Here is a 19,056-nt window from a genome sequence, read left to right as displayed (position 1 = left end):
GTTTGAAAAACTGACAGATATTATCGAGCATTCTCCGAAGTATAATCTTAATGGAATCCATTCCATTCGGTTTCAATGTTCGGCAAAGATTTTAATGTTAAAATACTTTAGACAACTGGTAGCGAGCATTCTTTTGTAAAGTACGTAGAATATTATATTTCATTGAAAAGTGCAATGACAAAATAATGAAAATTAACTTAATCATAACTTTATTATTATTTTAAGCCGGGAATACAATAATGTAAATACTAAGTAAGTAAAGGACCAATATTTAGCCACTTCCGCACATGAAGTGGTAGTCGTGCAACAACAGAGTGCACTAATCGGTGTGACGTGGCTCCTGAAGATGCCCCGTGGGATGAAACACGTGTTGAGTGGTTTAATGGCAATTGTGTAATTCGGATTGTTTGCCGCATACGCATTTATCAGCGGGCTGGCGGGCGGTGCACTTTGTTGACGACTACCATTGCATGTGTGGAAGTGGCTAAATATTGGACCTTTACTTACTAAGGACCTTTACTTCCGCAAGGTAACCTGATTCCATTAAATATAAAAATGTAAATACTATGTGACCGCTTTTTGAAATCGCGTATTTTCTGAAATCAATTATTGTTTTCTTTTCAGGCAACAGACACTTAACGTAAAGCATAACCTTCTCCCCTTAAATCGCCTCAATGACTGGTGTTGCACTACCCGCATCCAGCGACTTCCTATGTGACCTTAAACATGACATCAATCCACCTAGTAGGGAGCTCACCTTCGCCGCGTCTAACAGCTGGAGGCCATTAGACCAAAACCTTTCGGCTCCAACGGCCATTGGCTTCACGTGCGATATTTCCCCCCCACTGCCACTTCAGGCGACCATTTCTTCGAACTACGTCTGTGACTTTGATTCTTCTGCGGATCTCCTCTTTTTGATTCGATTCCGTAGCGAAACTCCATGCGTAGCTTTCTCAATTGTTCTCTGGATGACTTCACTGTCAATAAGTATTGAAAGTGGACAAATGTAAGATATAAATGACGACACACCGACGATACAAGAGGATAGTAGTCTCATTGATCTCTGAAGATATTGATGCGATGTTAACCGAATTTAAGATTTCCCGAAACTGTGCTGTATCGGAGGTGGGTTGTAATCATAAAAAAATTATTAATAATGTCGTCAAAACTTCATGGCAATTTTTTTATAAACACTGCTCTAGATTTTTTCAGACATATTAAAAGTGATTGGTTAGAGGTGCAAAAGCTTTGAAGAGGTGAATGTATAGCTCAATAATCACATTTTCAATCAACCTGTATAATGTGATCACACTAAAATACTACATGTTACATTTTTTTCTACTGAAATGCGAGGAAACTTCTGGCAATACAAAGTCTGTAGATATAGACAGTAAATAATAATTACTTTGAATATGTAATAAATCCGAATTTTGGAAACGCCTTTTTACTATATTTTCATAACGTTATTTATTATGTCTGAAAATAATATTTTTTGTATAGCATGTACCAGACATTAATTAACAGTCAATAAGGTTTCACCTCTTTAAAATTTTAGGCCAATTAACTTGTACAACGTGTCCGTATGATTACACAAACGATGTACTACTTTACGTGTAACTAATGCGACGTCAATTGGTAATTATGCTACATCATACGAGGAATAGAAATGGCCATTCAATTAAAATATAACATTTTGAAATGTTATCTTTTAATTAAATTAAACCCATTAATTTCTACTAACACGATACCTTTTTTAAGTCATTTGAACGGCGATATATGTAGATGGAAATCGTATTCAAGCTTATAGCTTTATATAACATAGAGTTGATTCCTTTTTAACTACATAAATAGAAAATCACTTAAAGTTCACAAAATATCATTTTACAGAACTCATAACCACGGTTTCCACTTGAAAACCCTTTTTATCACGCGGAAAGTATCTTTGTTTATTTTTATATTAGAAAGTAGAGTTTTAACAATCTTATTAAATCAAAAGTATTTATAACATACAGTATATAAAAGAATAGGAGAAAGAACTGCATATCCTTCAATTATAATTAGAATATACTACGATAAGAAGGGTTTACGCATCCATATATAATTTCTAATTAAATTGGCCGTCTGAAACTTTGTTGACTTGTTACCAAAATGACATTTTCATATCGTACAGCATGTCTTTTTTTTATTAAATCTAATTTGTGTCGCTGATGTTTTTTTATAGTATTTATCTTTCGCTTTAACTAAACGCAGACAGTTGGGAGAGGGTTGCCGCTATTTGATACGGATCTTTCTTCTCCCAGCTGCGAGGCACGACAGCCTTTTTTATATTATTATTTTAATTTTTTAAACACATTTTTCACTTACGGGTAAATACAGCTAAAATTTATACATATTAACAATACAATTTGGAATACACAATTATATATTAGTTGCTACATTATTTTATTTAAGTCGCTGCCCAAGCGCTACAGACCGTTAAATGCCTTGAGATTTAGGACAATGTGCCGGGCCAACTTATCAAAAGATTCTGCTGTAGATTTTTTCTTGAGAAGGTCCGGTAAGCTGAACGGAGATATATTAAGGTTTTCACATAAGGTCACGTGGATATGTCTTTTGGATGCGAATCGGGAGCAGTGTCTGAATAAGTGATCAAAAGTCTGTACTGTGGAGTCGTCACATGGGCAAGTGTCATTATCGATTACGTAACCTTTTTACCAAAAATATTTACGTTGTCGTCGTTTCAGCTCATAGATGGACATAGTAAAGCAAAGGCCTCCTACAAAAATATCTGTAGAGGGGATATGCTGTAATCGCCATGATTGGCCGACTAGTTGGCAATCGCAGTGCAGTATTATGGTACGCAGAAGACGTTGCGCCCATCCACTAGAAATTTGTTTGTGAGAAGTTGTAAACCCATCCTTTCCTCAATATATCCTTTGTATATTGTATCCCAAGAAATGAACCAAAGTGAAGACTATCACTGCTCAGTGTACAATGTGTCACTATTTAAACGGTTTTATTCAGTTCGACCCGTACGGAATTTATTTAGATCAAAATTAGAAATTGAAATTTAAGCACCTTCCCATTGTCAGATTGATCTGAAATTTGGTACACACATTTAATTTAGATGACAATACAATATAATAAAAATTCAATAACATTATAAATCTAAGATGGCCGCCGATACAAAATGGCAGATTACGTATTTTTCCCTAACCCCTTCAATATGGGTATCAAATGAAAGGGCTAGTAAAACACGATGATTATGTCAAAATTTAAAATTCAAGATGGACGCCGTTCCAATATGGCGGACTAGGTACATATTTTTCCACAACCTCCACAATATGGGTATCAAAAAACCGATTAACTTTTTTAAATGTATTTATTTCTAGACGCTTCAAAAACATTACATGTAATAAGTCTTTAAACAATTATTAAAATTTATAAGTTCCATTGACGTTAGTAAAAGTAAATCATTATACATAAAATGTCGCCGAATGTCCGCCGGACATGGTTCATGTATATGTAGGTATATATATCCTTGGAGTGTCCCTAATCAACAAATAAAATGTAATTTAGCTCGGAGTTTCCGGCTACCTGCACTCAATAATTAAACCACAAAATTCAGGTCGTTTTCGAAAATATCTGTGAAAACGTAATATTTTACAATTAGAATACATCGGATTAATTACATACTGTTAAATTACGGTGCATACAAATATATTTCTTTTCGGCCGTGTAATTAGTTATTAAAATGATTTAAGAATAAAATATATATTGCCTCATCGGATTGGCAAGTAGAAGTGGCAGTTGACTCTCTGGAATGAAGCTGAAAGAAGAGAAAAGAAGCAGGAAGTTTCTAGCGTGAGCACCACGGATCAGTCAGGGTATGGTAGGTTATCTAATAGTGGTCTTTTTGGAAATCTGTAGGGAAGGCCTGTGTCCAGCGGTGGATGTCTTATGGTTGAAATGATCACGATGAACATCTTTTACTATTACTGTGTTATTATTAATAAATGCTGCCGTGGGTACCAAATCTAATGTTATTTAAAATTTATTTCAACCATAATGCAAAAATATTTTATTTTTATATCAAAGTACGAAAATAAATACCGGCTCTGTAATTTTATCCGAGGAAATAATGTTATAAAATCCGGGTCAGTGGAAACGAACGAGCGCGAGACACGGGTTGACGGGGGACACCCAATACGGGACTCGCAGGTGTGGAGAGTAAGTAACGGCTGCTAAAATGTTATATGCAATATAAAACAATTTTGCTATCGTAAAAAGATCTGTCATGAAATATAAACAAAACGAATAGATACATATAATGTTGCAGGAATTATTTGATTGCGATCAGATAATCACTTAAAGTTGATTGCTGGTTTAACAAGTTGAAGTTGCCACATAGCGCTCATAACAAATGGCCGCTGGGGCCTTAAGGTAGTGGAGCGGAGGCTACGAACCGGCAAGTGCAGTGGTGCAGCAGTAGAATGTCTACCTACGAGTGGTTGGAAACACAACCTTGTTAAGATCTTCTGAAAACGTTGGACACAGGCCGCTTCCAGCCAGCTGGAAATCAATAGGGAGGCCCAGAACCAGCAGTAGATATCCTGCGGCTAAAAAAATTATAAAGGTGATTATGAAAAACAAACTATCTTGCTACTGAGTTACTGTAGTAAAATCTGTGCAAACTGTATCGAAACATAATCCAAATATGATATATCCTCTGGTTCTATGGTTTCTCCTAAATTTAGTGTTTGAAGAATTCTCAATGAATCACAGTTTTTATTATAGACAATGTGTTACGAATAGCACAAGTTTTAATCTTATATCCAACTTAGTAAAATTGATATGTATTCAGAGTTGTGAACTAAATAAATAATTTTATTTTTTAAAGCAAATATCATATTTCACGAATTATTATCAATATATATAGTCTTCTCCATGCCTTCCATCATATACCTAGTCGCTTTTGTGAGATCTTCGCACGATTAAAAGAAGGTTGTCTTACACCTTCATGTTCCATACGTGACTTCTTTTCCACAGTTCTCGCTAGCTAGCTAGCTCAACGTGAATTCAATTGGTAATTCGAACCTCTAGAAATAACAAGCATAATTTCTGCATATGTAGTATAACTTTAACCAGTAAATTAACTGGGCGATAAGAATGATTCCATGATATAGAGTAATCAACATTACTGTTGACAGGATTGTTATTTTCTATAGTAATTTATATGAAATTGATTAAAATAATTATGTTTCTTAATTAAGATAAACATAATTCATAAAGTTTTGAAAGGATAATTAAATAAAATTTAAATAATATTTGAATATTGTAGTATTTATAGCGCTGTGTTATATTTAACGTACCTATAAAAATTATATCGTATGATGTTTATAAATAAATTTATGCTTAGGTCATAGTGAAAAGAATACTTTAATCTTTTTAGGACAATTTATGAAAAGGCTGCTCAAACGACTCAAATGTGTCTATCGATCTCCTTGGTGAAGTCACTCGGTCCAGGCTTTATACTACGTCTCTTATCTATATTGATATAATAAATTCGGGTAGATAACTATCAGAAAAACTCCAATTTACAGCACAGTAAAATAAAATAATTTTATTCCAGTTTTAATACTCTAATAGGCCAACTAGCATAGTTTCCACTAGTCAACTTATCACTTCGATGGTTATCGAACGAGTGACCGAGCTCCTGACTCAATAATCAAAACGCTGTTTCAACCCCACCACTCTCAATCCTTTTACCGGAGTGACGGGGTCGAGTAGTGTTGCCATTTAAGAAAAATAAAACTACCTTTTATGAAATTGTTCCATAACAAGAAAAGAATAATTTTATTCCAGTTTTATTAAAAGCAAATCACCATCATCAATATTTCAGCCGCAATACGATTAATGCTGTCTAGCTTAGGCCTTCCCCCGAAATGACGTGGTGAACAAAAGACCACATTAAGACCATCGGAAGACGCTGTCTGCAGGCTGCTTCCTAGTCTACAGATTAGGCCAAAGGGAAAAGCATAATAATATAAGTATTTTTAAACATATTTCTTATTATTTAATGTCCTAACAGTAACTCTTAAAACTATTGCTTTTATTAATGATAGATGTAGTATCTATATTTAGAAAAAAATCGTTTAAATAAAGTATAATGAAAGCTTTTTTATCTAAGTAATAAGTATGTTTCAAAATTTTCATGTAATTAAAAAAATGTAATATGATTCACACATAAAAATCTAGGATAGTAAGGAAAGCTTAAAAAAACTTACAATTATAAAAGATATTCCTTTAAAATGTATTAAGTATAACAAAAGAAATAAAAATGAGAAAAGATTAAATTTTTTGCACGAAGAGGAATCCAAATCCGAGCTCAAACGCTTCTTTCAATTTAAGTGATGGATTGAGACGGAACAAGATTGCAGATACCGGTATAAGCTGACGGATGGCGATCGGTCGAGACTAAGACAAATACTTGTACATTCTAAATTACAAGTTACATATAATATAATTGTAATCGTATTCATATACAGTATGTTTGGTATATTAGGTATACAAGCAATAAAAAGGAGAATTTACAGCTCGTTTGTCAGAAAAAACTTCAAATATTTATTTTCAATCAGCCTGTATAAATTGATTACTCTGTAATATTTACATGAATTTTATTTTACAAAATTCAACAGGCGTACAACTTCTGACAGCTTGCAGAAACAGATAGTAAAAGTATAATTGATCTTAATCTGTTGTAATTATGTTATTATGATATTTATTATTTATGAAACCATAGATTTTTGGATTAGGTTTACCATACATTAATTGATAACAAAAAAACAATAATTCACCTCTTTAAGTCTTTCATGTTTATAACCATTCGTACTATATACAAAGTCTTTTAAGTATAAAAATAAAATTCAACATTTGTAACGAAAATGACTCATTTATTTAAAATGATATTTTTATTAATAAAGATCATATTATAAGCTTCCATTCTTGTTATTATATATTTCAGTTTATTTGACAACAGCTATATGTCAAATACTTAGACGTTTCTTCATCTCTTTCATATTCTGGTAAAGTATATTCTTGGTTGAAGAACTTATGTATCCATTTTATTTCTGTACTTATATTTATCCTGCAAATGTGAAATAAATTTTTAAAACAAAGAATTCTTCTAGAATACATATAAATTTCTTGGCGGAAAATAGCACTGATTGAATTGATGCCTCCTGTTCGACCCTCTTGCGATATATTCATGTCACGTTTCAACAAAGAAAGTTCGCACGTTTGTTATCTCCTTACCTTTTGTAATATGAATTCATTCAATTCAATAATAAAAAAATTATTTCAAATTTCTTCTCTAAGTCGAATAAAATAATAACATAACAATAAACATTACTCGCTCTAGTATTCGCCGTCTCGTCAAATTACGTACAGCCAGAAAATATTCACCTTTCGCATTTCAATAGAAAAAACAAAAAAAAAATGCATTACTTTTAATTTATTAAAAATTAAAAATAATTTATGTGATATAATTAAAGCATTATTAAATGTAAAATAAATTAATTATGTGATGAATAAATAATAACCAGTGCAGCTGTTGGGCGGCAATATGAATTTAAAGCACGTGTACTGTGAAACACGTAAATTTCATAGCGAACTGTCAATTACGAAAAGATTCAATAGTATATATATTTTATATCAATTTCTTCAAGTTTCTTTTCTTTTTAAACATATTTTCATAAGAACTTTTTACTAAGTTTTAGGAAACTTATAAAAAATATGAATGATATTGGTAAAGTTGTCAATTTATGGCGTAACCAGAGGAAAAGATTTTTTTGGTTTTTATTTTTATTTATTATGTAAAAGCATCAAAGATGGTAATGTGTAGCTCATTTGCCAGCAAAAAGCTTTCACACCTATTTTTAACCACCTGTATAAATTGTTCCAAAATTAGTTACATTATATTTATTTTTTCTATTGGAATGCAACAGGCAAATAACTTCTGGCAGTACATCAGAAAGTTAACAATAATTTATTTTAATATGTAATTAGTTTTTAATTATATCGAAATTTCTGAATACGAAGGTTTTTTGAATTTGACCAATGTATGTTGACAGTGATGACATACGGATCCCAGACGTGGTCGCTTACTATGGGCTTCAAAAAACGGGTCACCTATAGAGCGATGGAAAGAGCTATGATCAGAGTTTAGGTGCCAGATCAAACCAGAAATAAGAGATCCGCAGAAATACAGAAGTCACTGACGTAGTTCGAATAATTTCTCATCTGAAGTGGCAGTGGTCAGTATTTGGCCTCCCAAAGATCGCCACGATGACAGTCTTGTGCCTTGCAGTGAGCGTCTATCTGTAGAAAAGAAGAATAAGAAGAATTTTATAAAAGCAAGCTTTTTCCATTGCGTCATTTATTTCTGTAACCTAAATAGATTTCATCTTTGCATATTGCAAAGTAGCAATAATCATATAATAAAAAATGTAATAATTATTTTGTAACATCTTTACAAAGCGTGTAGTTTAATTTAGTTTTTTATTTAATTACACTCGGAAAGTTGGAAATAGAATGGATTGAGACTGCAGGAAACATTGTCTCGTAACTAGTTTCAGACGTTTGTTCTTAACTTTGAATTTATTTTTATTGAAAGGAAACGGGAAAAGGAGAACCGTCTTCTAATTAATTGCATTTAATTGTTACTTAATACCACCGAGAACATCATTGATAGCCGCAATTTCTTCTCTGTTAAGCAACGAAGAGAAATTGTGAAATCTTATATAAAGGACATAATTAAAAATTAAACGTTGTAAAGTAAAATATTAACGTTTAAAATTAATAAAAAGAATAGTTTAAATAGTTTACAATCCATTAAAGTTAAATTATGTTTCAATATCTGAAAATAACATAAATATTTAGTGAAAGTAACCGGCATGACAAGTTAAAGTAACAGTGGGTTGAAATGACTACTGGGGTCTCTACATGTGTGACTGATGACCACAGACAGGGAAGCGTAGCGTAAGACGTCCACCTAATATTAATAACCTTGTTAAGGTCGTTGGAAAATAGTGGATGCAGACCGCTTCCAACATGTCTTATTAGAAATCTATAGGAGAGCCGATGTCTAGGAGTAGACGTTCTAGGGCTAAAATTATAATAATGAATATGTAATATTCTAAAATTAATAAGTGCTACCGAAAATTTCTTTAATTTTAGAAAAATTTGACTTTTTTATTAAGTTTTATTGAGAGAATTACTTTGAGAAATACGTCAAATTTCAAAAAATATAATTAAATAATAAAATCTCGATTGAGTTTTCTGTTGGCTCTTTTTAAACTAGGACGTATTTAATAATCTCGTAGCTATGTATTTATTAACCTTAGGGATACCGATAACGACACAAAGGAGCTCAATTTCGTTATAGTTTTAATCAAATCGGGTTTTTTTACATTTTTTATTATTATCCACGTTAGTGATCACACTATAAATGGTGCAAAGTAATAATATAAACAAGTGAACAGATACATCTGGTAACACAAGTACACTTAAAAACGGTATTTATAAATTTTACTATGTTATTGGGTAGAGTAATTGAAAGTGATGATAGGTAAGCAAGAAGAGACATAACTTAACACAAACAAATTTTGATACCGGCGACCGGCCTTTTGTTATTTTATATTACAATTTTTTAAATAGCTGCTGATTAATTCTATGAAACTTCATGAGGATTATTAAACTCTGAGACAGTAACAGTTATAAATCTTTTTTAAAATTAAAATATAACAAAATGAAAAGGTAAACCTTTTATTATAATAAAATTAAATGTTCACATTAACACAGAAAATATAAACAACGATACGAGATTCACAGAAAAGACTAGTAAAAACATTTGATATATATATTCTGTATGTTGGACAGATGATTAATCATTTGCGATACGTGATTTAGCATAGACGTACTAATTTGTTTAACATTGCATCGAACGTCAACAGCCGGATGGAACTTCCTGCAGGTAATATATTAATTTGAATTGACAAAATCTATGATAATATGTGAATCTTCACGTTCAAGAATAGTCTGTATAAATAGTGTCAATAAAACTGCACACTATTAGTTAAAAAAATTCTACCAATTTGCTTGACTATTTCGGTTACAGTCGTTCTACTACAGATCTCCTCTCTCTTAATTCGAAAGGAAATCGTAGGAAAATCATAAGCAAATCTCTCTCCATGGCTTGTTGAGCGACTCCGATCTTGGCAATGAGGCCTATAATAAGAGATCATGTTTTACTACATAAGTTTTCTGTTACAACCATTCAAACAATCGCTAATTGTGTGTCACATATACAATAGGAGAGAAAGAAAGCTTCACCCACTATAATGTGGTTTCTAAAACAGACTTCTATAGTTCACCGACCCTTCCGCTTCATGAACTCATGTCAGACGAAGCTATAAAAGCCTTAGGGCTAACAGCATTAACATCTCCGAAACAAAACAATACAATAGACTCTTTCTACAAACCACATACGTAATAGAATATTAAATAAATTGTACCTACAATAACTCAAAACATTGCAAAAGCCGTAACAGAAGAAACATGAATATAATAAACAAATTTAAAGTAACACGATAAAATTATTAAAATTGCTGGGAATTTCCGGAATCGGGCAATAAATCGAATGAAAGTTGATTTTAATTGAATTCATAGGAAATGGCGTGAAAGGAAAATAGTTCGAAACTAAACGGGAATTAAATTTAAACAGATTTTAAAAATGTATTTTATTCGCTTTTGGTCTTTTGCATTAGCAAAGCATTAAAATGATTGGCTTAATATTCACAGTGATTGACTGACTGACATTCTTAATTATTAATAATAAATAAATATTAATAATATTAAAGTAAGTCCGTACGAGAACGATTTTAAGTATTAAACAAGGATCTGGAAAAAAATAGTGTAATGAAAATAGAACATAAGTAAAAATCCTAGAGAGATAAAATGATAATACCGACACGTTGTAGATAATAATCTAATTAGGGGAACTGGAATGTAATGTCGTTTTTGTCGACATGTTTTGCAGAAAAACAGATTGATTTTTACTATTTCGGAATTAAAAATTTGTATACTAGATGACAAAAGGTTGTTTATAAAAATGGTAAACACATTGCTGATTCGTTGATTATTGTTAAAAATGTAGTCGTACGAATTTACCTTAAGAATGTGATTTTATTTTTAGGTCCCCCTAATATAAACATAACATATGTCGGTATACATTTGTCAAAAAAAATCAAATTTAGAATACAATAAAATTCGCAAAGTACGCCATAATATATCCTTACCAACTTACCAACCTTTACAACTAGTGTATTTATAAGAAAAAAACATTTTTGAACAAGCGAACTAAGTTTTAGACTGATTTACAAGTTACAAGCGGCAACAAATTTCGTGTTTCATATAGGAGCTCGTTAAAAGCAACCATTAGCAAAATAATAGTACTAAAGCTTCGTTACCCTCTACAGTTCTAACGACAATTCTATTTCATTAAGGCGAACTTGTTTAACGTAATGTATAAAGCGACGCAGTCCTCGATGGAGCAAGTTCCTGAATTACTCTGTAATATGTGTATACACCTACCCATTTAACTTGTTCCTTATATGTCGAAGACAATTTGAGTTCGTGCAGGAAGATTGAGAATTACATTCTAATTTACTGTATAAACCAATATATAACACATAAAATATTATTATTAACCTACCATTCTAAAAAAAAATTTAATATAAAACATATTTCATTATATTACTAGCTATCAATGTATTTAAGTATAGTTTGTATAAAATTAAATTATTAAAAAATTGTAATAAATTTTGTCTCTTTACAATGAATTTAATATTTATTATATTTTAAATATATATTATAGTAAATAAGTGTAACATGTCATTAGTTTGCTTTGCTATATCCAGAACAAAAAGCGAAAAGGTTTTAAATTCATAACTTATATTATTGTGTATTGGTAGCACAACGTTAGGACTGAGATTTGCTATCATAGGTCCTGGGTTTATTTCCCGGGATGCAGTCTTATATATAATTAACACTGCGTATTAATCATATTAGATTACCATTGGCCACTAAAGGGAGGGTAGGCAGCAGAATCCTCTGCATACTAAAATACCACACTGCTATCACCAACCCACCTTCCAAACGTGGCAATGTTTTACTTTGCAGTGAGCGTTTGTGGGTAAAAGCGAAGAATTTATATAATAGCTACCACAGTACACATCGTACTGTAAAAATTTGTAGTCCGGTTGAAAATCAATACAAAAATAAATAAAATCTTTTTCAAAGTGATCACATTATTTACTTATTTAATATGTTAGTTATTAACAACTTATTACTTATAAGAGGTATTCTATTTTTTCACACAGCTGGAGTGAAGTAATAAATGTGATTTATATTTTTATTGTAATGCTTTACACATGTCTTATTTTGATTGCCATCAAATATTAATCAATATCGAATCATCAAATAGTCTTCCATCATTATCACTGACTCTGTATTTTGTCTCATAAAACCATAAGAATAAAGTATTTTTACTACTTTCCTCATAATATTAATGACAAAAAATCGTTTTAGTCGAACCGAGTGCTTTGCGCTTAGCAACATGTTTAGCGATTAGTTTTTACTTATATTGATTAGTTTTATATTGTTCTACAAATATAAACTTGAGTATATCATGTTGTAATTCTTATTAATCTGTTTAATATATACGAGTGTCATTATAAAAATGAACGTGTTCTTTTTCGTAATTATTCATCATTTCAGCCTGTTGACACACACTGCAAGGGATAGTTCTCCCCAAACGGTACGGTCACCGAAATACTTCTCACGACCGTTGGATCGCCTAGAGAGGAACCTACCTACGCGGCAAAGCCTACCTATTAGGTCGTGGTCGCCACTCGAGAACTTTTTGGCTTCAACAGCCATCGGTTGCACAAACAATGTACCCCGCAAATTGCAATTTCAGACTTAATTAAATTTCCTAATTAAAACCTTATGTATTAAACCTGTGGCAAACTTTAGGTAACTTTCAGCGTATTGGTTATTAACATTACCGATATTAAATCTCATCGTATTAGCGAATAAAACTCCTAATCAAAATTCCACACAGCGCAGCCTCAGGTGCTTTAGAAATACTTCATAAAATGATCCACTCAGTTCATTATGTTACGAACTTTAAGCTCGGGTACAAAGTTCGACGGTTACGTGCACACGAGTTCAGTAGTTACGGCATTGGTAAAAAAATTTAACGTTCTAAAGTTAAGTAACTTTTACCGCTGTTAACTATCTAGAATGTTGAACTTTGTTACACTTAATGACTAGCATTCTACAAGTATATTTAGATAGCTTACAGATGTCTGCTTGAATACGTCTAAATTTTAACTAATATTTTATTAAAACAATGAAAAACTTACATTTTTATTTTATCTACTCCTGTTCTTGCTCTTATTGAGTCCTATCATTACGTGTTTTATCAATTAAACATAAGTTATGAACAAATAAATCAAATCAGAAATGAATAGATCCGTAGAAGAAAGAAAGTAGCCCTGTGGTTAGGCAAGTTAAAATGGCAGTGCAAACAAAGTGCTGCCTTAGTTGTGTGGCCTTAAGTTTCTGGAGTAGAGACCACGGACCACAAAGTCAGCGTTAGACGTCACCCCGTAAGGTGGACAGACGACCTTGTAATGATCGTTGGAAGACGATCACTCCAGGTCGCTTCTAACGGGTCTTAATTGAAATCTAAAGAAGTGATATGTGTCCAGTATTAGATCTTCCATGACTATACTGAAAGAAATGAAGTCTAAACAAATATTGAATCCCGAAAAAATATATTTTTTGTTGAAATAAAACCTAAAGGCGCTGTTAGATAAATATATCCACAGAAATAAATTAAAAAACCAAATAACATTGTACATACACATTATATTTTAATTTTTTACAATCTTGTTTTAACTTGATTATAGTCATATAACAAAATCATCATCGTTATCATCATCACCATCATCATCATTCAGCTGGAGGACGCCCGCTGGACATAGGCCTCTGCTATTGATTTCCACTCGACATAAGTTTGAAAGCAGCCTGCATCCAAGGTTCTAAGTCCTGCGCTGAGCTTGCTCTGTGGTCTTCACTTCAGAACCTAAAGGCAGTGGCAATCTGTTCCGCGCTGTGTGCTCCTAGCGAACTTACCTACCCGCTGGACTACGTAGATCAATTTCATTAATGTACAAATTTCTCTTTCCAGATTCGACCAATTAAATCCAAGCACAGCCCTCTCTCACACAAAAGACAAAAATAATACTAAAGTAAGAATAATATTACGTTCATAAATCCGATAACAGTTCGTGTCAATATTGATTCTGTCCCAATATTGACACGTCATATCAATAGGGCCATCATTGACCAAATATAATAGAATAGTACAGTAAACATATGTTTGCATACATCACCTGACAATGTACACAATAATTGCAAACAATGTTTATTATTTAAAACAAAATACAATTTTATATTTCATTTGAAAATTTTTCAATTGATGCCATCGCGATGCTGCCGTTTCAAGACAATTGTTCAAACAGTACATACATTTATTGATTGATTTATTCATATTATGTCTGCTTAGGATCATATATAATGTTCATCTACATATGTCAGAGAAAGAATATCAATAGAATTCAATTTAATGAAATTTAAATACAATTGATAATTTTTTATTTGGACACATTGCTGCTCAAATAGTATTTGCAGATCTCTCCGGTCCAAGAAGTAGAGCGCAGATATCCTTTAGTCTAAAGCTCACTTATAAGCTCAAGACTCCTTCGGGAGCCACTACTCGGGTCGCGACATTCTTCCAAGTTATCGAATTAAAATGTCGCCGAGCTGGATTCGGAAGACAGTACATGGAGTGCCCTGGTGCAAAGATTTAATATCATGAAACACACTAAGTTATGAATAGAATTTTATTGTTTTTTTAAATCCACTATTAGATTAATACTTAATTTTTTAATACTTAACATGAAACTTCTGAATAATATGTATTCGCCAATGCTCACTACCCTAAGCTATCCTCTGCGCTCCTCATGTACCTACTTCCAAGCGCTGCTCTGAGCTCGAGGCTCTATTTCAAATGTAAAGCGCCCATAACATCTTCATCCCACTCGGTCTCCACTTTTCCACCTGCCGTCATTTACAAAAAAGGTAACTGAATGTTTGCAGATTTTTTCGCAAAGGGACTTGATTCCTTTTGAATAAATTTCTATATTGTATTTTATGTAAGGTCATGAATCTGGAAGTAAACATTTATCTTATGATTTCAACTGTAAGTTAAAATATTTTATTGATGTGTACAATTTTGTAGGTGTTCGCATGTAACCTTGTTAGTGAGTATTTTTTTTTGTGAATGTTATAAATATATTTGATGTATATCGCTATAGCTGAGGTGTCCGAGTGGTTAAGGAGTTGGACTTGAAATCCAATGGGTTCTACCCGCGCAGGTTCGAATCCTGTCCTCAGCGAGTTCTTTTTTTAATTCCCATTATTTTAAAACCTCCGATTGCTCTTAAGATAAACTTAAATAATTACATTTTTAATCAATTTTCCGACAACTTTAGTAAATTTCGAAACAGTAAATTTTTCTTCTCAAATAAATTTAAAAGGCATAATATACTTAATTGTTTTCATTTAATTAAGAGTAGAAGTATTCTGAACAGAGAAATAAATGGTCGGAACCCATTCATAACAATTACCCATTATAATTTTTACTATATATATGGCTATCGTTTCTCTGCACTAGTACAAAGAGGCTTAAAGTTCTGGACTGTCGACCCCGGACCGGCAAACACTGCGTATAACGTCCACCCTTAAGGAGGACAGATAGTCTTGTTACAGGTATACAGTCTTCTGCCGTTGCAAACCGATTTCTATAGGTCTTATTGAAAACCTAGAGTAGGGACTTATGTCCAACAGTGGACGTAAATCCTGAAATGATGATGATGACTGTTCCTTTGTAATAGTCTACTGCGATATCCTCCTTCTGAGAAGCAGCTTGTGTTCCAGAAGTATATTAACAATATATACATTTGATATAACAAATTAGCAATCAGATATTTACAAACTAATTAACTAATTGACTCGTTTACGAAATGAAAGCCTACTACTGATTACCTACTTTGACAAATCATCCAATTACTTACATATCTACATAGTGATAAATATAAATTAGTAATTGATGAACGTTTAGCTGATTTGCCGAAAATAATCTAAGATATACTCTATACAAATATCAATACATCAAATAATAAGTAATGTATATAAAAAGCTTTTTAAAATCTCAGATAACTACAAATTCATATTAAATATTATTTAGTTTATGCTCCTGTAGACTTTTTACTACCAAGTTAAGCCTGTCGTATTCCAATAGCAAAAAATATTTAATGTAACTGTAAATTTTAGAGTGATCATTATTTCTCTTTACGTCTTTGTGGTTTTGTAAATAAATTCATTTAAGATAACTGTTTTCTTACACAATTTTAATAAAATTTTCGCGCACATCTGTCAATGTATGCAATAAGTTTTATAAATCTTTAAAAGAAAATTGGAGATTTGTCATAAATACAATATACATTTCTGTTTTGTCTACTTTTCATATTTGTAAAAATATACCATATCCATAAAAGTTCTGCATATTACTTTTGTGTATTATGTTACTGCAATTTCATTTTAATTAATATATTACTTTATATAGGCTGATTGGAAATAGGTGTAAAAGCTTTCAATATTTTTACTGACAATTGAGCTATATATTCACCCCTTATATAAATGATCACTATGTATAAGTTACTGCGAAAAATTAAGTCTCACAGACAATCCTTTTTATAATTTCAAGTAATTTTTTGTAGAAGTAATAAATATAAATATGGTAATAGTATTTTAAAATCAATTTTGAAAATCGAAACTCAACTATTTTTTCTCCTGAAGGAGAACTGAGAATAAAGTGAAAATAGTACGATTGCAGCTAAAATGTTTAAAAATGTACATATCGATGTAGGTACATATATCAACGGTGCAACCTTTGCGAAATGGACAGTTCAAAACTCGTTAACCGTCCAAATTCTAGACATTCTGAGTTTATTCAATTCGTTACGGACCCAGGACGAAGTTTGAGAGCAAACGAGTTTTTGAGGTGTTTTTTTTTGTCATTTACAACATAGTTTTATAACAGTACTACAAAATAGTTAAATTATCAAAATAATAATAATTAAAAATTATTATAGTGTCGCATGTTATGAATATATAAATTATAAACATACAATTTACATAAACATTAGTACCAATATTTATCTCACTATAATAATTAAATTGATATAAGATTAGTTCTTCATCCTTTTGTATATAGAGTGATTGGTATTACGGGTAAAAAGTTTAAATGGGTGAATGTATAGCTAATTTGTCTGCAAAAAACTCTAAACCTTTTAAATCTATTTCTAATCAACCTGTCATTAATATACACACCAGTTTAAAGATTTTCATTACATATGTATCATGAGTTTTTCTATACATTTATATATATATATATATATATATATATATATATATGTATACGAGTATATATATATCTAACAAAAAAAATAAATATATACGTTAGGATATATTTATATATATATATACATATACATAATTATATTTAATTTATAAATATAAACATTTCTATCGTGTTTATTGTTTATATAATGTGTTTATATGTAAAAATATATAAAAGTTTATGAATATTATTTTTATATACTATGATATATATTTTTATATATTCTCTTTTACCTTTTTTTTATTTGTCATGATAAATCTTTACGATATCATTAAGCCCGCCCTTTTAACTTATATTAAGCAATAATTTTAATTAAATAAACAAAACGTGCAATATGACAATCTGGCAACAACTATGTGGTAACAAAAAAATCGCACTCTAACGAAATTTTAACAAAACCATATATTTCAAAACCAAAAATACCACGGACTTATGCATGGTATTGACCTCATAATAGTTTGAAATGGTTAAATGAATATTCTAATTTTTACCAATCACCCTGTATAAGATGATTACTGTCAAATATATTGCATAAATTAATGTAATATCATAATGATCACATTCTACAGGATGATTAGAAATAGAAGTAAAAGCTTAAAAGATTTTGCTGTCTTATGAGGTACATATTCACCATTTTAAAGATATTACACCTTTAACCAATCAACCTGTATAGTCTAACAACACCTTGCTGACAACAACGCTTTATAGTGTAAAAAAAGTGAAAAATCTCTACATTGGAAGTTTTATTCACGTTTTCATTTACCTTTTAGATATGAAGCAATTGAAAGCTGCTAATAAAGCACACGGCCGGTGTAAAGTCGAGCTTGCGTCATCCTGTATTACGCAACTAGAGTTTAATTACCTGTGGCGGTTAGCCTGCGGCTTGATGACGTCATCGACAGCTCCACCACGCCAGTAAGTACCCTAGTTTCATACAAACAAAGTGCGGTCCGAGATCGAGTTGTAGCAACGTTCTAAATGAGTAACAGGCAATGTTAATATTAATGTAAACTGTGTGTAACTAATTTCTTCAGGTATATTTGTTATTCCTCGATTTTAAAATTCAAATTTAGAACTTAAGGTAATATTACTTCCTTGTTTATGTTTTATTCAAAGGGGTAAATGTATAACACTTTTGTCAACAAAAAAAACCTTAAGGCTTTTACACCTATTTCCAATCAAAACAAAAATGTATTTATTATATTAAAAATCGAAAGGCCGGTGACTTCTGGCAACACAAACTTTGCAGTAAAAGAAAGTAAACAAAAATGAATTTTAATTTATAGTTATCCGAATTTTGAAATCGCTTCTTACTTTATCATCATAACGTTATTTATTATTTCTGAAACCATTGATTTTTTGATAGGATGCACTGTACATTGTTTGACAGCAAATGAGCTATA

General features: G+C 31.4%; 1 non-coding gene across 1 annotated transcript; it reads left to right on the top strand.

Moving 5' to 3' along the window:
• Window positions 1-15,505: 15,505 nt before the first annotated feature.
• Window positions 15,506-15,587, top strand: TRNAS-UGA (transfer RNA serine (anticodon UGA)). Its single transcript has one exon. It is a non-coding gene; the product is annotated as a tRNA-Ser (tRNA).
• Window positions 15,588-19,056: the final 3,469 nt, after the last annotated feature.

Source organism: Battus philenor, unplaced genomic scaffold (genome assembly GCF_028537555.1).
Source record: "Battus philenor isolate CCGP_79_NKW_IND1 unplaced genomic scaffold, ilBatPhil1.0.hap1 SCAF_6, whole genome shotgun sequence".
NCBI classification, from domain to species: domain Eukaryota; kingdom Metazoa; phylum Arthropoda; class Insecta; order Lepidoptera; family Papilionidae; genus Battus; species Battus philenor.
Note: the sequence above shows the minus strand (reverse complement) of the source record. Positions and strands in the feature narration are given on the sequence as shown.